At 43.6% G+C, this 18,670-nt stretch overlaps 1 protein-coding gene across 5 annotated transcripts in view; it reads right to left on the reverse strand.

Moving 5' to 3' along the window:
- Positions 1-18,670, reverse strand: part of TMEM121 (transmembrane protein 121) — a 211,553-nt gene that overhangs the window by 63,090 nt on the left and 129,793 nt on the right. For all 5 annotated transcript variants that reach the window (XM_075191887.1, XM_075191885.1, XM_075191884.1 and 2 more), the window contains one exon: positions 10,114-10,227. The gene's annotated coding sequence lies outside the window, so the exon portion shown is untranslated. The remainder of the gene's footprint in view (positions 1-10,113; positions 10,228-18,670) is intronic.

Below are 18,670 nucleotides of genomic sequence, written 5' to 3' on the forward strand. Positions count from 1 at the left end.
TTTGAAACATGCCTTTAAAAGTGTGACTAAGGTAAATGGGGTAGCGAAAGCCGCCCAGCCTGCAGAAGGTATACCATATTTTATTGTCAAAAATAATTTCCTGTATAGAGTTGCTATTGTACAGGGTGAAAAAGTAGAATAATTTTTGGTTCCTCAGGTCCATGTACCCCTAGTGTTAAAAGCAGCACACACACGTCTGTGGGGGACACCTAGGGGAGGACAAAACATGGGAACGAGTTCTGCTTAGGTTTTACTGGCCCAGTGTACACATGGCAGTGAAAAAGTATTGCCGGTCCTGTCCCATTTGTCAGAGAACCTGTCCCAAACCTATGTACAGGGCACCTCTCATTCCAATACCAACAGTACAAGTTCCCTTTGAACGGATAGCCATAGACCTTGTGGGGCCACTGGAAAAATCTGCACATGGGCACCAATATATACTAGTGGTGCTTGACTATGCAACCAGGTATCCAGAGGCAATTCCCCTATGAAACATAGTCCAGCACCATAGCTAGAGAACTTGTATTGATGTTTACACGCTTGGGTTTACCCAAGGAAATTTTCACAGACCAGGGCACCCCATTCATGTCCAAACTAATGAAGGACATGTGCCAGTTGTTAGGGGTGACGGCACTTCACACCTCCGTGTACCATCCACAAATAGAAGGCTTGGTGGAACGCTTTAACCGCACATTAAAACACATGCTCAGGAAAGCCGTGGCTCAAGAGAAAAAAGATTGTGACACTCTTATTCCCTATTTGATGTTTGCCATCTGTGAGGTTCCTCAAGCTTCAACAGGGTTTAGTCCCTTTGACTTATTGTTTGGGAGACAGCCCAGGGGTATCTTGGATATGTTAAAGTGACGGTGGAAGCACTAAGTTCCAGGGAGCCAAATCTGGTATAATTTGTGTCCCAAATGTATGAAAAGCTAGGAAAGATAGGGCCCATTGTACAAGAACATGTAAAAGAGGCTCAGGAATGACAGGAGAAAAGTTATGACAAAAGTGCTGTTGTTCGATCTTTCAAGCCTGGGGACAAGGTTCTATTCCTGGTTCCTACCCAGAAAAGCAAACTTTTCGCCCATTGGCAGGGTCCATATGAAGTTCTAGAGGCTGTCGGTCCTGTCAATTACAGGATTCGCCAGTTAGGTAGGAGAAGGGAGGAGCAAATATATCATGTTAACCTCATTAAACCTTAGCATGATGAGGAAACCTCTCCTCAGGTAGTGAGTACTGCCATTGAAAAGTCTGAAGTGCCCATAGAGCCTGCTTTGTCTATTAAGTAGAGACAACAAACTGAAGAAATGATTCTCCGGAACAGGGATGTCTTCTCTTCCATTCCTGGGCACACTACCTTAATCGAACACGACATTGTCACTCCGCTAGGAGTCATTGTAAAACAAAAGCCGTATCGTACTCCAGAGGCCAGACGGGCGGACGTGAGAAAGGAGATCGAGAAAATGCTCCAGTTAGACATGATTGAAGAGTCCACTAGTGAGTGGAATAGTCCCATTGTGCTTGTCCCAAAACCTAATGGAACAATTAGGTTCTGCAATGATTTTAGGCGCCTAAACAGTATGTCGCAGTTTGATGCCTATCCAATGCCACGTGTGGATGAACTAGTAGAAAATCTTGCTGGTAGTAACTATGTGACAACTCTTGATCTAACAAAGGGTTATTGGCAAGTTCCCCTGACTTCCACGGCCAAGCCAAAGACTGCATTTTCCGCCCCTGATGGTCTCTATCAATATAAAGTCCTACCCTTTGGGTTGCATGGGGCCCCTGGCACCTTCCAAAGGGCCATGAATAAATTGCTACGACCTCAAACAGCTTATGCAGCCGCTTATTTGGACGATATAATGATTTATACTCCAGACTGGGGATCACATTTAGCCAAAGTAAAGCCGGTCTTAGCTTCATTAAGGTCAGCAGTATTAACAGCTAACCAGAGAAATGTGCCATAGCCATGAGAGAAGCCAAATATTTGGGGTACATTGTTGGCCGAGGGTGTGTAAAACCCCAGCTAGACAAAGTGGAGGCAGTCAAAAATTGGGCAAGGCCAGAAAAAAAATCGCTGCTAAGAACCTTTCTGGGCTTAGTAGGTTACTACAGGAGGTTTGTAAGCCACTTGTTGTCCGGATAGATTAACCTGGTCTGACTCTGCAGAAGCTGTCTGGTCTGATCTTCGGTTAGCTCTTTGTTCCTCCCCAGTTCTACAAGCACCGGACTTTACCTGGAAGTTCATCCTTCAAACTGGTGCTTCTGGTGTTGGCTTAGGTGCAGTCTTGTCACAGGAGAAGAATGGAGTAGAAAATCCTGTCATGTAACTAAGTCGTAAGTTACTTCCGAGGGAACAAAAATATGCCACCGCGGAGAAAGAATGTCTCGCCATAAAATAGGCTACAGAAGCTCTGCGCTATTATCTCCTAGGCAGAGAGTTCACCCTAATAACAGACCATGCACCATTAAGATGGATGCAGAACAACCAGGAGGTAAATGCCAAGGTAACCAGTAGAACATAGACCTGGGATTCTGCACAAGAATGCAGATGCATTGTCACGAAAATATGCGCTCCTCGCAAAATCCGCATCCCCCTACTTGGAGACGCTAGGGGGAGCGATATGTAACAAAGGGAGGCATTTAGCTGACGATGCAGAGAAAGCATGTAAGATGAGTAAAACATTGGTGCAGTTATGCACCTAGATTGATGATAAACCAGGTAGAGACTTATGTGTGACAAACAATAGTTTAAGTTTGGTTAACTCACATGGTTTGAAAGCTCCTTCCTCAATGCAAACAAACAGGGTGTGTCTGTGCAAATAGAACCATTGATGGGAGTTTCCTCTTAAAGGGAAGGTGGGTGTGTCACCTGCCCATCAAGCTAGGGCTGGGGGAGGAGTATCATCTATAAAGCTTGCTTGTATCAATTGTTTATTGAGACCAATGCTGGTGAAGCTGGCTGGTCCTTAGAGAACTGCTCTATGTCTAGCTAGCGTGTAGGGTCTCCAGAATTGCTGTGAAATTCATATGGTGTCAAATACATTTTTCCATCCTGACAATAAAGCTGCATAAAAAGAAGAAGTTGTTCACGTGTGTTTCAGCAGTAGCGGGCTCTTGCCACAATATTATATATATATATGAGTCAGGATTCCTTCTTGCTCGCGGCATCGCTCCGGCGCTAAACTTTAAGGTAGCACTGCCGCGATCATGTGACGTGGGAGGTGAGGAATTCAAACCTCCCCGCTACTTATGCTTCACTCTGACACTCTCCTGTGTCAGAGCAACAAGTGTGCTTAGCGTCTGGCTGCTTCTGATTCCTGTGCTTCTCCAGTGCACCTCTCCTTGTGAAATCCTGTTGATCTTCTGTGTACTGACCCGGCTTGTCTGATTAACTACTCTCCTGCTGAATCCCTGGCAATATGCATCGGCTACAGTTCCTGACTCTTCTTGTGCTTGCCTCCTCGTGCCTCTCTTCTGAACTGCAAGGTACGTCTGGCTTCCAACTCTATGCAGATAGTCTGCTAATTACCCAGCTTGACGTGGCCTTTAACTGTGTTCCCGGAACCGTTCATCCTCAAACTACCTAGATATCATGCCGGTGGGCTAACCCAGGGGCCGGGTCTACCCATTATTCATGCCAACTCCATGTCTGCTTATATTGAAAAGAACCTTAAACCAGGTTTTATTAGGAAATCCACCTCTCCGGCAGGGGCGGTTTCTTCTTCGCAAAAAAAAAAGATAGTGGCCCTTCGCTCCTGCATTGATTATCGGGGTCTCAATGCCATAACGGTGAAAAACAAATTTCCTCTGCCCTTGATCTCCATGTTGTTTGACAGGATTAAGGGATTTTCGGTGTTCTCCAAACTAGACCTCAGAGCTGCTTATAACCTCATTCGTATCAAAAAAGGAGACGAGTGGAAAACGACATTTAATACCCATGACGGACACTTTGAATACCTCGTCATGCCCTTTGGCTTGAGTAATGCCCCTGCCGTTTTTAAAAACTTTATCAATGAAATTTTTCAGGATTTTCTGTACCACTTTGTAGTCATTTACCTTGATGACATTCTTATATTTTCAACCGATATATCATCTCATCGAAGACATGTTTCCTTGGTACTTGGCCGCCTACGACAGCACCAGTTAAACGGCAATTTGAAAAAATGTCTTTTTGAAAATGATTCCCTATCTTTCTTAGGCTATGTGGTATCCGGTTCTGGTCTAATTATGGATCCTGAGAAACTGAAGGCAGTCTTGGAATGGCCTCAGCCAGTTGGACTTAAGGCAGTGCAAAGGTTCATAGGCTTTGCCAATTACTACAGACAGTTTATCAAGGGCTTTTCATCTTTAATAGCACCCATCACCGCTCTAACCAAGAAGTCTGCCAATTCTAAGCCCTGGCCTCTGGAAGTGGTCAAGGCTTTTTCTTCACTAAAAAGAGCCTTTACTTCTGAACCCATAATTTCTCAGGCTGATCCTACATTTCATTTCTTCTTGGAGGTCGATGCATCTTCCATATTATCTCAAAGGGACTTCTCGGGGAAACTCTCTCCATGTGGCTTCTTTTCCCATAAATTTTCAGCTTCAGAGAAGAATTATGGCATTGTGGGGACAAGGAGCTTCTTGCTATCAAGTTAGCTCTGGAGGAGTGGAATTGCTGCCGTGGATTCCCTCCTTTAAGATTACTCCTCTCGGTGGGATCTAATCAAACATAGGTTGTTCCAAACTCCTGCTACTAGCAAAAAATCTTTTCACAAGAGGAGAAGACCCACACCCATTCTGTCTCCCGGTGACAAGGTTTGGCTGTCTACCCGGAACCTCCGTTTGCTGGTGCCTTCTAGGAAATATGATCCCCGTTTCATTGGACCTTTTAAGATTTCTGAAGTCATCAACTCGGTGGCTTTTAGATTGTGTCTTCCTCTTACTTTGAAGATTCCACATGTGTTTCATGTTTCCCTTCTGACACCTCTTGTCATTAATCAGTTTTCTTCTACTAGGAGACCTCCTGCTGCTCTCCCCACGCAGAATCAAGAATTTGAAATCAAAGAGATTCTTAACTCTCGCATTTCCAGAGGTTCTTTACAATTCCTCGTTGATTGGAAATTCTACGGACCTGAGGAGCGCTCCTGGATTCCTGCTAGGGACCTTCATGCACCTAGGCTTTTAAGGAATTTTCATGCTAAATTCCCTTTGAAACCCTATAGGGCATCCAGAGGCCACCCCTGAGGGAGTGGGTACTGTCAGGATTCCTTCTCGCTCGCGGCATCGCTCCGGTGCTATACTTCCGGGTAGCGCTGCCGCGATCATGTGACCTGGGAGGCGGGGAATTCAAACCTCCCCGCTACTTATGCTTCACTCTAACACTCTCCTGTGTCAGAGCAACAAGTGTGCTTAGCGTCTGGCTGCTTCTGATTCCTGTGCTTCTCCAGTGCACCTCTCCTTGTGAAATCCTGTTGATCCTCTGTGTACCGACACAGCTTGTCTGATTAACTACTCTCCTGCTGAATCCCTGGCAACACACACAGGCTGATCTACTGTGTACTGACCCGGCTATAGTTCCTGACTCTTCTTGTGTTTGCCTCCTCTTGCCTCTCTTCTGAACTGCAAGGTACGTCTGGTTTCCATCTCTATGCAGATAGTCTGCTAATTACCCAGCTTGATGTGGCCTTTAACTGTGTTCCCGGAACCGTTCATCATCAAACTATCAAGCTATCATGCCAGTGGGCTAACCTAGGGGCCGCGACCTCCGGCAGTGAAAACCATCCCCCCTTGCGGAGATGACCGGGGGGTCCGTTAGACTGCGCGCCCTAGGAAGGCTGGTGCTAATACCAGCTGGTAGTTGTTTCCTTTGAGACGTAACACATATATATATATATATATATATATATATATATATATATATATATATATATATATTACAAAGTATTGATATTATGATTGGATACATGGCCACTGAAAGAGGGTAAGGCTTTGGGTATGCACAGACAAGAGTAAGTATTAAATACCATTGTCCTTTTTCCAGGACCTCAGTTCTACAAGCAGTTAATGGCTGTCAGAACTTGATATGAGTTCCATATAGTAAACTAATGTTTTTAGAACTGTAACTTTGGGGGGGACCCCAAACTGATTGCACCCCCACATTAGCTGCAAATCAGCTCACATTATGAGAGCTGATGCTGGTTTCAAGTGGGGGTTACATTTTTGGGGGGGTTTATTTACTAGACTTGTTAGACCAGTTGGAGGACTTGATAGCACTATTAATCAAAATTCTGCGCATCAGGAAACTAGCTACTGAAGACATGTGCCTTCCTCTATCATTTTCTCTCCTGAGTCTTCTAGTGCATTTAAACTTCCCTAATACTCTGGCTCTAGAGAGATCATGCCATTGGGTAAAACCTGACTTTTGTCAATAAGCCTCTGATTGAATATGGTCTGGATCAGAAAACGTGAAGGGAGAATCGAGAGGTCTCATCTGGGCCAATTTTCAGGTTTTAATTTTTAATTTCTTCAAACAATATTTTGACTATTAGCCAGATTTCTACTGTGAGCTTTCTAGATTCTAGAGCAAATGTTGCTCCTCTATCTGCCTAAATATATATTTGTATTTAGTTTTACACTGGAGTTTCTTCCTGAACACTATGCTGACGATTCGGCTGTTTTTTAGAAAAAGTTAGTTGATAAACTTCCCCCGTCTGTATGACAGCAAAATCGGTTTCCTGGTGCAATTCCTCGGAAAAGGCATATGTATCTCCGATTGGTTCCAGAAATACAGGCCACAAGGAATTATTATTATTATTATTATAAATATTTTTGGTGATTTATAGGGCACCACTGTGCTCCACAGGGATGTATAGAGTAGACAAAATAAATGCAGATGTCAAAACAAAGGACAGAGAAAGAGAGAGAGCTGCTCATGAGAGAGTTTCATCTAGTAGGAAAAGGACACAACTGAGACAAGCGAGTGTGTCTCGAAAATTAGATTGGGACAATTGTGAAGGTGTGCAAATTTGAGTATAGGTTAGAGTAGGATAATCTGCAATAAAGAGGTTGGTTTTCAGATTTGAAGGCTGGGGAAGAGTCTGATCGGGCGTGGTAAGGAATTCCATCAGTGGGTAGAGGCACAGGAGAAGTCTTGTAGGCAGGTGTGAGAAGTCATCATCAGAGATGAGGTGAGGCACAGGTCAGAGGTAGATCTAAGAGGGCATGAGAGTATTATGGCTAAGAGATAAATTCACCACTCTTTATAACCTGCAGGAACAGGCTTCTTTTTCATGGAGGACATTGGATTAATACCATGTATTGATAATAAGGATCTGAACTTCTGATTTCACTTCTTAATTGTTCAGCCACAGAAAAATCAAATTCAAGAGTTTGTTAATTATATGTTTTCTATGTTTATGAAAAATGGTGGAAGTGGAAGAAGTGGAGGTATGAAAATTTAGAAGTGACAATATTGAAAATATAAGTGAATGTAATTTGATAGTTTTGCATTTAAAGCAGTAGTAGAAGTAGTAGTCTGACAAACCCAGTATACGGACCAACTTCGAAGACTGTTTATGAGGCATACAATGATGTTTAATAGTTGTATACCTGAATGGCATCCCGGTATTTTATCCCACTTTGGAACAAGTTTTGTCTCACCTATGGGACCATAAGATGAATGCTTAAATTGTAAATTTGAAGTCTATTATTTCGCCTCAGAAGTTTGAAATTAATCCGGCCACGACTATTGCTGTCAAAATGTGGCTACCACTCAATACTTTATGAAGTATCCAACACTTCTCAAAGTTTGCCAATTATAACAGTCAATTTATCTGTCTTGCACATCTTTATTTTGACCCAGAAAAATGCCAATCCTAAAGTGTGACCTCTGGAAGCAAATTAAGCATATTCTCTTTTAAATTCTGCCTTTTCATCTGCCCATGTTCTTCTACAGAACCAATTAAGGGTGCCAAATGTTTAAATTCTTGCCAAGTCCTTTGCACCTTAGTTTTAGCTTCATTTACTCCTACAGCCCAGGTTACATAGGTCATATGGCTGAGAAAAACACAAGTCTACCAAGTACAACCTTTCATAAATTATAACTGTGCTGATCCAGTGGTAGACAAAACAAAACTCCTTAGGTCTGATTAATCAAGGAAGGCATACTGAGCGCAACCTGCTTTTAGTATTAAATGCACCTATTTAGGCTTTGATCACTCCGGAAATCAACAAGATACATATGCTGCTGAAATCGGGTGTAGATCTGCTGTGTTCTACTACACAAGACGCTGCAGGATACGTTCAATACCCATGTGGATTATAAATTTGCAAAAGAACTTACAAAGAAAGTTAAAATAATTTAATTAATGTCATCTGTTAATAATATAGGCATTAATGATAAAACAGTTATAAACAAAAACATTTTTTTTCCATGAAATACATTAGAATGTTGTCAATATCTACTGAGCATAAAATACATTTTTACAGTTGCTTGTAATTACAAACACATGTGCTAGTGTGCATACAAGACTGTTATCAATATTGGTCAGGACTTAGACAACCCCTGTAGTTGGAGCAAGAGAGACAGCAGAAAAACTTTGAGATGGCCAGAGCTGGAGTTTGGCACGCCCTTACTGTACATTGATTATGGCAAAATGCCCCGTTCACTCCCCGAAATCAACGGCTGTAGTAAGTGTCCTTTGTGTTTGAAGACAGAGTGGACAGGGCTGCATTCATGGCTGTATGTCCTACATCTGGGCATGCGCAGAGTGATTTTGCGTACAATACACTCAAATTGAACCAGGCACCTTGAGTGTCGATTCTAAAAACAAAAGGCAGACACTCTGGGCCTGATTCATTAAGCAGTGTAAATGGCAATAAGTTGCATATAATGCACAAAATTACTCTGTGCATGCCCAGAACACCACAGAATGCAGAAACATCAAATTCATCTTTGACCGCAAAGGACCATTACTACAGCCTACGATTTCAGGGGCGGAACATGGAGAGGAAAGGGTGTATGGACATATGGACGTAGCCAAAGTAAAGGGCATGCCAAGCTCAAGAGCACACAGCAGCATCAGAATTAAGCTTTGGGCATCTCAAAGATTTTCAGTCGTATCACTTGCTCCATATTTAGTACACACTACAAAATGACATCTAGAATCTGAGGCAACAATTTCACTTTTTCAAACCCGCAGTTTAGTAAATATACCCCCTGGTGTAAATGTGGATTACTAGTGATGACGCCTGTGTATGCATGCTAGAACATGTGTTTGCAATATGGAAAAACTGTAAAAATGTATTTCCTATACAGCAGACATTAAGAATATACTAATTAATGTATTTTATGGTGGGGAGACAACTTCTTTTTATTTTTTATTGTTTTCTCATTAACTACTATATTATTAGCAGGTGACATTAATTTTTTTCTGTACGTTCTTTTCTGACTTGATATTCAACATGTGTATTTTACATATTCTGCAGTGTCCTGTCTGTTAGAGCACAGTAAACCTAGATCCGTATTTAACAACGGACGTCTTCAGATCCGCTCCTTGTTGAATACGGACATGTGTATACCTGATGTATGTGCATTTTTTAAAAAAACACACATTAAGTTTGCTTTTGTTTGCTGATGAATCAGGCCCTCTAAGTCTTTTAATTACTCTTATTTCTAATTTCTCATTATTTCTTTTTCCGGTGTGGTAAGAAATCGACAAACCAAATTGTCTTCTCAGCTTTATTCTGAAAAAAAAGCAGCATTCTCAACTCCTTGGTCCCTATGCAAGACTACTATTGAGTTTAACATTCCTTCAACTAAACAGAATGGCCATCCTGGCATTTATAATAATGTTTCTCTAATATCCCATATATTCTAGTGACCATAGCACACTGAGGAATTTGTCAAAGCCTGCAAAGTCCGTGCTCAGAATAATATTCATTGGAAGCCTCCTGCTGTACTGCTACAACCCTTGTCAACCCTGGAACGAGCTTGGCCACATACATGGATGAACTTTTTTGTGACCCATGTCAAAATGTGGTTAGCCAGTTGTCCCAGTTCATTCATTTGCCCAGTTTGCCTTTCCATTGAACACAACTTTGTCTTCAACATATTTCACTTAAATGGCTTACCTCAAGAGATTGTTTTGGGCCGTGGCACCCAATTTGTTTCACGTTTATGGAATACCCTTTCTTCTCACTTGTCCATACAATTGAAGTTTTCCCCTGCATTTCACCATCAGACTGCTGTCAAATAGAACAAACTTGTATTTAGACACATTCATGCTTGTCTCCTCTCACAAAGATTTTAGCTGAGACTTGTAACATGAGCTCAGTTTGCTCACATCCTGTTCTATCTTTTTTTTTTAAAACAATATTTTTTTTAGAAGCATTTTATACATACAATAATAATGACATCAATCACAAGTTTTAGAATGTTGCAAAGGAAAGAAATATATCAGCTTAAACATTGGAAGTTATCGAAAAAGTTACAATCAAACCTTTGTAAGGGACTGATACTTAATGATACAATTGAATCAGATATTTATTGAGACTAATAAACAGCTTAATATGTGTATCGATGTGCTTATAAAATAAATAGCATTTCTCAGCTTACTCATTAGCACTTCCATATCTCCCTAGGCTTGAGGCAAACAACAGGCTTTGACACATTTTTATGATTCCCTGAATAAAAGAACTATTATAAGATAAAGGCGGATCCCTTGCTAGTTCCCTTAAATTATACAAGGAAGTGAACTTAAGACATTCATGAATCTGTTTCCACACAATTAATGGTTGTGTATCAATATAACTTTCCCATGTTAATAAAAAGCGTTCTGCTTTTACCTCCTTACCGAGTGACACATCCACCGATTCCATTCTCAAAAGAAAGAAAAGCTTTTCTTTAAACAGTTTTATAGGAGGAGAGTCCTGGGGGTAACTGTATCAAGCGGAGAGTTTTCCGGCGGGTTTGAAAAACCAATCAGATTCTAGCTATCATTTATTTATTACATTCTACAAAATGATAGCTAGAATCTGATTGGTTGCTATAGGCAACATCTCCACTTTTCACACCCGACGGAAAACTCTTTGCTTGATACATTTACCCCCTGGTGTGTCCAGGTGTGCAGTATAGTTTTCCGTGCTGCCGCACTGATGGCTAATAATAATTTTCTACTACCCATAGTGATTTTTTGATTTTAGGGAAAAATACAGAATATAGCCCATTCTGGGGTGAAGGGGATATAATTAACCAAATCTCTCAACGCTATAGTTCGGACCTGTTGTTACGGCTGGTAGGGAGCACCATAAACTTGTAGAACAGACTGTAGAGGTCTTCACCTATAGCAAGCCGCCTTTCCCGTAGAACTGGGCGCGATCACAGGTACTTAGATGCCCCCAGGACTTGAGCTCAAAGTAGTACAACTTTATGATGTCACCACAGCACTGGCGAGGGCCACATAGGAGGCAGAAAGGGAGTCCAGTAGTCAGGCAGAGGTCAGAGGGTAATAGCAGACAGCAGCGTAAGGTCCAAGCAAGGGTCGGAGGCCGGCAACGGGCACGTATCCAGAGAACGAACCAAGGTCAGGGGTCACAGGCAATCCAACGGGGTCCAGAAACAAGCCAGGGGTCATACACGGGAAATTAGGTCTAGCGAAACAGCTGAGGAGTAGGAAACAGGAACAGGGAGCCTAGCTACAGTGAGAGCTATAACTGGCAGTGAGGCTCTGGCCTCACTGCCTAAAATAGTGATGGGAACCAATAGGGGTAGAGTGCCAGCGAGCCCCCTCCCTAATCCGAGGTCACAACCCCTGTAAGACGTCATATTCAATTCTACACATTAGGACTTCATTAAGTAAATAACCGTACAATATTATGTATGTGTTGGTACTGCAGAAAATACTAGGTTAAAATGTACTTTCTTCTGCACGCATGCGCCTGGCTGAAAGACAGCTGGCCGGGCTCTGCGGCTGTGGAGGCAGAGTGTCCCAATTGTTGCCCAGGCAACCGGGACGTGGAGGGCGGAAGTGACGTCCCGGTTGTCATGGAGACGGCCGGGACCCCTGAAGCCACTGGAAGCGAGCCGTGGCGGCCCGTCGGGGAGCCGCGGCTCATAACACCTGTAGCCAGAAACTCCTGACCAGAGGGCATTGCCATAAACAATGCAATAAATCTGTACCATCTACCCAACATCTATCACATCGGAAATAGGTGATAAGTCCCGTATGTTGTCTCCTTTGAGGAGAGAGGTATGAACCATGGAACATATTTAAAAAAAATTCTACATAAATGCTGGATGGGAGAAGTTTACAAAATAGTTCCAGAGTCCGCAATAATTCTTTGAGTGAAAGAGAGGGGAAAATAGACAACCACCTACCCAATCCCACAGCGGATGAGGAATGATCTATAGGAGTGCGCAAATAGCACTAATACATAGAAATAGCTTTAGTTTTAGTATTTGGGGAACTCAAAAGCCTATCCACTGGATTATTCCAGTCTAACTCAGAAAATGTCCTAAGCACAAAACTTATATAATGATGAGCCTGAAAGAATGCCAACGGAAAAGCTTCAACATTAGGAAATTTGGATACTGCTTGAGTATGTTATGAGCCGTGGCGGCCGCGGGCACCGCCGCTGCTCACTTCAGTCTCCTCCTGGCAGCCCGGCTGCCTCCATGATGATCGGGACATCACTTCCTGTATTTGGCCCGACTGTTGACAGGGCAACGGCCGGACGCCGAATTGACAGCTATTGCGCCCCGACAACACAGAGCAGCCAGGTATGCGCTTCCAAACCTGCAGGCTAATTAAGCTGTCCATTAATTAATTATCACGGCCTGGGGGTGATTTCAGGACAAAGCCTTGATTGGCTACAATCAGTATTTAAGGCAGGGAGGGCTTAGCCTCCCTGCCAGTTATAGCGTGGACTCTGTCTGTTTGCTGACCTGCTCCTGTCCTGTTCCTGCTTTGTCTCAGTTTTCCTGTGGATACTCTGCCCGTTTACTATTGGACCTCCTGTTGCGACCCTTTTGCTCTGTTCTTGGATTCTGCTGTCGTGCTGGTGACCCTGACCCTTTGGCATGTTATTTGACTATTCTACTTGCTTATGACCTCTGACCTTGGCTTACGTTTGACCATCCGCTACCATCTACTCAGCCTCCTTCGGCCTGCCGCTACGGTGTTGTTAACAAACTTACACTATTCTAAGAGTTAAGTTCTGGGGGCATCCGAGCACCTGTGAGCGCGTAAAGCTCTACGGGAAAGGCGGCTGCTATAGGCGAAGACCTCTTCCATAAGTTCTGTAAGTTCGTTATGAGACTGGCAGCCTAACATTATAACCGGCCAGAAAATTCTAGGAGGAATTCCTCGAGATGGATGAAAGCGGAACCAACCCATCTCCAGCCCAAGTCCTGGCTGGTCAAATTCAGACCCTGTTTCAGATGGTTCAGGGATTATCGCATTGGCTCTCTGCTCAATTGGAAGCCTCTAGGACTTCACAAGTCACCTTGGCACCTGCAGGAGAACCCAAATTAAATTTACCGGACCGGTTTTTCAGGGGACAGAGCACTATTCTGGAATTTCAAGAAAAGTTGCAAGCTCTATTTCCGTTTTAGACCTCGATCTTCCGATTCTGAACAGCAAAGGGTTGATATCATCATCTTCCTTCTCCAGGGTGATCCCCAGTCATGGGCCTTTATTCTGGCTTCAACAAGTCCAATAATGCAGTCTGTAGATGCATTCTTCAATTCCTTGGGTCTGGTCTACGATGACCCGGATCGAGTGGCCTCCACTGAGGCTCATCTGAGAGCCGTGAAGCATGGTCGGCGCTCTGCTGAGGAGTACTGTGCTGAATTTAGACGATGGTCTGCGGACAGCGAATGAAATTACCTGGCGTTGCATAGTCAGTTTTGCTTAGGGCTGTCAGAACAGATCAAAAACACTCTTGTACAGTACCCTTTTCCAAAATCTCTGGAGACTCTAATGGAGCTCGCCATCAAAATTGACAGGAGGATCAAGGAGAAGAAGGAGGAAAAGGAGTCATCTTTTTCATCTGCCTTTGTTCCCCTATCAACAGACCTGGAAGAACCCATGCAATTAGAAGCATACCGCCTTTCGTCTGAAGAAAAGATTAGAAAACGGACTCAAGGGGGTAAATGTATTAATGTCTGGATTCTTCAACTCCGGCGAGTCCGGCGTCTTCAGCGCTTAAATTTAAAGCGGCGCTGCCTTGTAAAGGGAAGTTTCCTTTAAATTTAAGCGCTGAAGATGCCGAACTCGCCAGAGTTGAAGAATCCGGACATTAATACATTTACCCCAAGGTCTCAGTCTCTACTGTGGCATCAAGGGCCACTTTTCCTGCTCCTGTCCTAACAAATCTGGAAAAGACCTTGCCTAGGAAACAAGGGAGAAGTTCGCCTAGGTCAGCAAATCATATCCTCCAAAAATGCAGTTCTAGTTCCTGCACGCATCACTCACAGAGCCTGTTCTGAGGCCATCTCAGCCTTCATAGATAGTGGTGCCGCCGGCAACTTTCTGGACATTGGGTTCACTCATTCCTTTGGGATTCCTTCTGTGAAGCTTGACTCTGCTATCACTGTTTGTGGCCTGGATGGTAGTCCGTTGCCTGGTGGTAAAATTGTTTATGAGACTCCTCTGCTGCAGCTAACCATGGGTGCTCTCCACTCAGAAACCCTGTCATTTCACCTCATTGATTGCCCATCCGTTCCATTAATTTTGAGCCACCCCTGGCTCTCCCTCCACAACCCTGTAGTGGATTGGGTTAAAGGGGAGATTACTCAATGGAGCCCTTACAGTTCGCAGTCCTGCTTGACCTTGCCCCTCGAGGTCTTGCAACCAGTGTCTGAGCAGCTCCCTCCTCAATACCATGAATTCCGGAAAAGCGGCTGACTCTGCCTTCACATCGTGACGTTGATTGCGCCATTGATCTGAATCCTGGTTCTAGACTACCCAAAGGGAGGTTGTAGTCTCTCTCTGGTCCCGAGACCAAGGCCATGCAGGAGTACATAGAAGAAAATCTGGAAAAAGTGTTTATCAGGCCATCTAAATCTCCAGTCGGAGTCGGATGCTTCTTTGTATCAAAAAAAGATAGTCGATTGCGGCCATGCATCGACTACCGGGGTCTTAATCAAATCACGATTAAAAACACCTATCCTCTTCCCCTCATCTCTGTGCTTTTTGATCAACTAAAGACCGCCACCATCTTCACCAAGATTGATCTCCGTGGAGCATACAACCTTATCAGTATCAGAGAAGGGGACGAATGAAAAACGGCATTCTGGTCATCAAATGGGTCTTTAAAGAATGACGTCATTGGCTGGAAGGAGCCAATTATGTAATCTTCGTGATAATCGATCACAAGAATCTTCAGTACATCAAGTCTGCCAAAAGGTTAAATCCCAGACGGGCCCGCTGGGCACTCTGCTTTACCCGTTTTAAGTTCATTATTATCTACAGACACAGTTTCAAAAACATCAGGGTGGATGCGTTATCAAGGAGCTTCATGTTGCATCATGATCCAGTTTCTGAACCACTGCCTATTATTCCCGGTATCTCTAAGACAATGGAAACCCTTTCACGTTCCGTGTGGTGGCCCTCATTATCCTCAGATGTCAGGAACTTTGTTCGGTCTTGTGAAAATTGTGCAAGGAGTAAGGTCCCCAGGAACTGTCCTTCTGGCCAGCTTGTTCCGTTATCCATTCCTTCGAAAGCTTGGATGCACTTATCAATGGATTTTATCATCATCTTCCATCTTCTGCAGGGCATAACACTATATGGGTGGTTGTGGACCGATTTAGTAAAATGTCTCATTACATACCGTTAACTAGACTTCCGAGTGCACAAGGTCTAGCTATTCTTTTTGCTCAACATGTGTTTCGGCTCCATGGGCTCCCTACAGATATTGTCTCTGATTGTGGCTCCCAATTTGTTGCGCAGTTCTGGAAATCTTTCTGAACCCTCCTCAGGATCAACATCAGCCTCTCATCCGCATACCACCCTCAATCTAACGGACAGACGGAGATGGTTAATCAATCCCTGGAACAGTTCTTACGTTTGTACACCTCAGAATTCCGCGACAATTGGTCATCTATTACCATGGGCTGAATTTGCATACAATAACTCATTCTTTTACCCATACAATAATGTCATTCTTCTACCCATACTTCTCCATTCTATTGTAATTTCGGGTTTCACCCTAGGTCCAATTCTCTGTATTCGCTCAGTTCATCTGCAGCTGTGGAAATACATTCCACAACTGCACATCTCAAGATTATTTGGAAAAAAAGTCCAGTTATCTTTGAGGCAAGCCTCATTTCACTCTAAAAAAAATTATGACCTCCATTGTACGACTCGTTCTTTTAAAGTAGGACAGAAGGTCCGGCTCTCTACTCGCAACATCAAATTCAGACAACCCTGCAAAAAACGTGGGCCTAAGCTTATTGGACCTTTCACTATTATCAAACAAGTCAACCCTCTAGCCTTCAGATTAAAACTTCCTTGCCCCTTGAGGATTCCAAACACCTTTCATTGCTCCCTTCTCAAACCTGTGTTATATGCAACTCAGTTTGGGAGCCAGAGGCGCACAGAGGATTGTCGGGGGGGAAGGGGGGGTTCTCCCCGCCGACCCAAAAAAACAAAACAAAAAAAAAACGCTCAGTTTCGCCAGCGCTGTCCTATACAGCAGCCGAGGCGCTGTCTAAGAAGCATCTGCGGTGGTGCTGTATACAATACAGCACCACCGCGGACGCTTCTTTGACAGCGCCGCGGCTGCTGTATAGGACAGTGGTCACTTAGTTAGCGCAGGGGGGGTTGCTAGAGACTCAGAACCCCCCCCTGCGTGCGCCACTGGGAGCGGTGCTATACTCAAACACTGTTAAATGTTCAATCAGTGTTCAAAATTATACAATGTATACAACAAATGAAAACACTTATTAGATTCAAAGCACTCCCCTCAAGATAATCAGGTGCTTCTCATCCTATTAGCACCTTGGGCCTGATTCATTAAGGATCTTAACTTGAGAAACTTCTTATTTCAGTCTCCTGGACAAAACCATGTTACAATGCAAGGGGTGCAAATTAGCATTTTGTTTTGCACATAAGTTAAATACTGACTGTTTTTTCATGTAGCACACAAATACTTGATAGCTTATTTGTACACTGAAATGTAAAGTTGATATTTGTGTGCTACATTGGGAAAAGACAGTGGGAAATAAAGACATAGCTCTTAAACCTAGGATCAAGCACAGTTGGAAAAATGTAGTGATCTGATTTCAAGATGTTGATAACTCTTGGATCCTGGCGACGCAAGTTAAGTACTTAATCTACAATTACAATATAGTGGATTTGCTTGGTTTCATTTCCTCCTTCAATTTCTCTAGCTGCTTCTCAAAAAGTCTAATTAGGGGAATCACTTGACTCAAGCTAACAGTGTCTGCACTTTCTTCACAGGTGACTACTTCGCTGGACTAAAGTGCATTCCCCCTCAAATTCTATTCTTCTTGCAGCTGCTGCATTCCCGAAAAGGACCCTAAATATTTTGGGACACAGACAGCATCTCCTGCATGTCATTGTCATTTTTTAAAAAGTTCTGTACCACCAAGTTGAATGTGTGAGCAAAACAGGAAATGTGATGGAATTCCCCCTGCTGTAATGCTCTAACAATATTGGTGGCGTTAGCAGAAATCACAAATCCTCAGGAGAGTCCAAGCAGGATAAACCATGTTGCAATGACATGCCTTAGTTTTTCAAACAGGTTGTCAGTGGTATTACCTCTGACCTGCGCCTTGTCCCGTCTCTGATAACCACTTCTCAATCTCGCCTTCAAGACTTCTCCCGTGCTGCTCCCCACGCTCAATCAGACTTTCCCACAGCCTTCAAATCTTTAGATGCTCTTTGAAAACTCATCTCTTTTTTAGAGGTGACCTTATCCTCGATAACACTATTTACACTAATGCACCCTCACATCTATCCCAATCTCCACTCTGAGCTACACTCAATCCTTTTGTTTCAGCTGTGCCCTCTTCTCTTTAGAATGTAAGCTCTCTAATGAGCAGGGTCCTCCATACCCTTTGTTTTCATGTCTCCATTCATTTTGTCTGTGTCACGGGCACTAGGAGTCTTTGCCCAGGATATCACCAGATGATGGACTTACCAGAGTAATATAGCTGGTATTATGGTTCTCTGGTAGCAGGGTGACAACGGAACAGGAGAAACAGCAGATGGTGAGAGAATGCTCAAGGAAAGTCTATGACTAGCAGCAACTGGTAATGAGTAGATGAATGTACACGAGGATCCAGATGGACAAGGAAACGTGAGGAGAGTCAGTGGTCTGCGTATAGCAAGTTGTACCACTGCTATAGTGAGGAGGAATGTCCAGGAGTAGCGAGGAGGTAGTGAGAGTCAGCGGTCTGCGTATAGCAAGTTGTACCGCTGTCTATAGTGAAGGAATGGAATCCAGGTGAAGGTAGGTAACGGGGAAGTCAGTGGTCTGCGTGTAGCAAGTTGTACCACTGCTATGTGAGAGGATACTTGAAACGGGTGTCACAGGGAACAGGAGTCAGTGGTCTGCGTCAGCAAGTTGTACCACTGCTATATATATGTGAGGAGGGGCACGAGGAGATGAATGTAAAGCAGAGTATACACGGGGCACACAGAACTTGATCCCACGATGA

The sequence above is a fragment of the Mixophyes fleayi genome, chromosome 12, assembly GCF_038048845.1.
Source record: "Mixophyes fleayi isolate aMixFle1 chromosome 12, aMixFle1.hap1, whole genome shotgun sequence".
NCBI lineage: Eukaryota > Metazoa > Chordata > Amphibia > Anura > Limnodynastidae > Mixophyes > Mixophyes fleayi.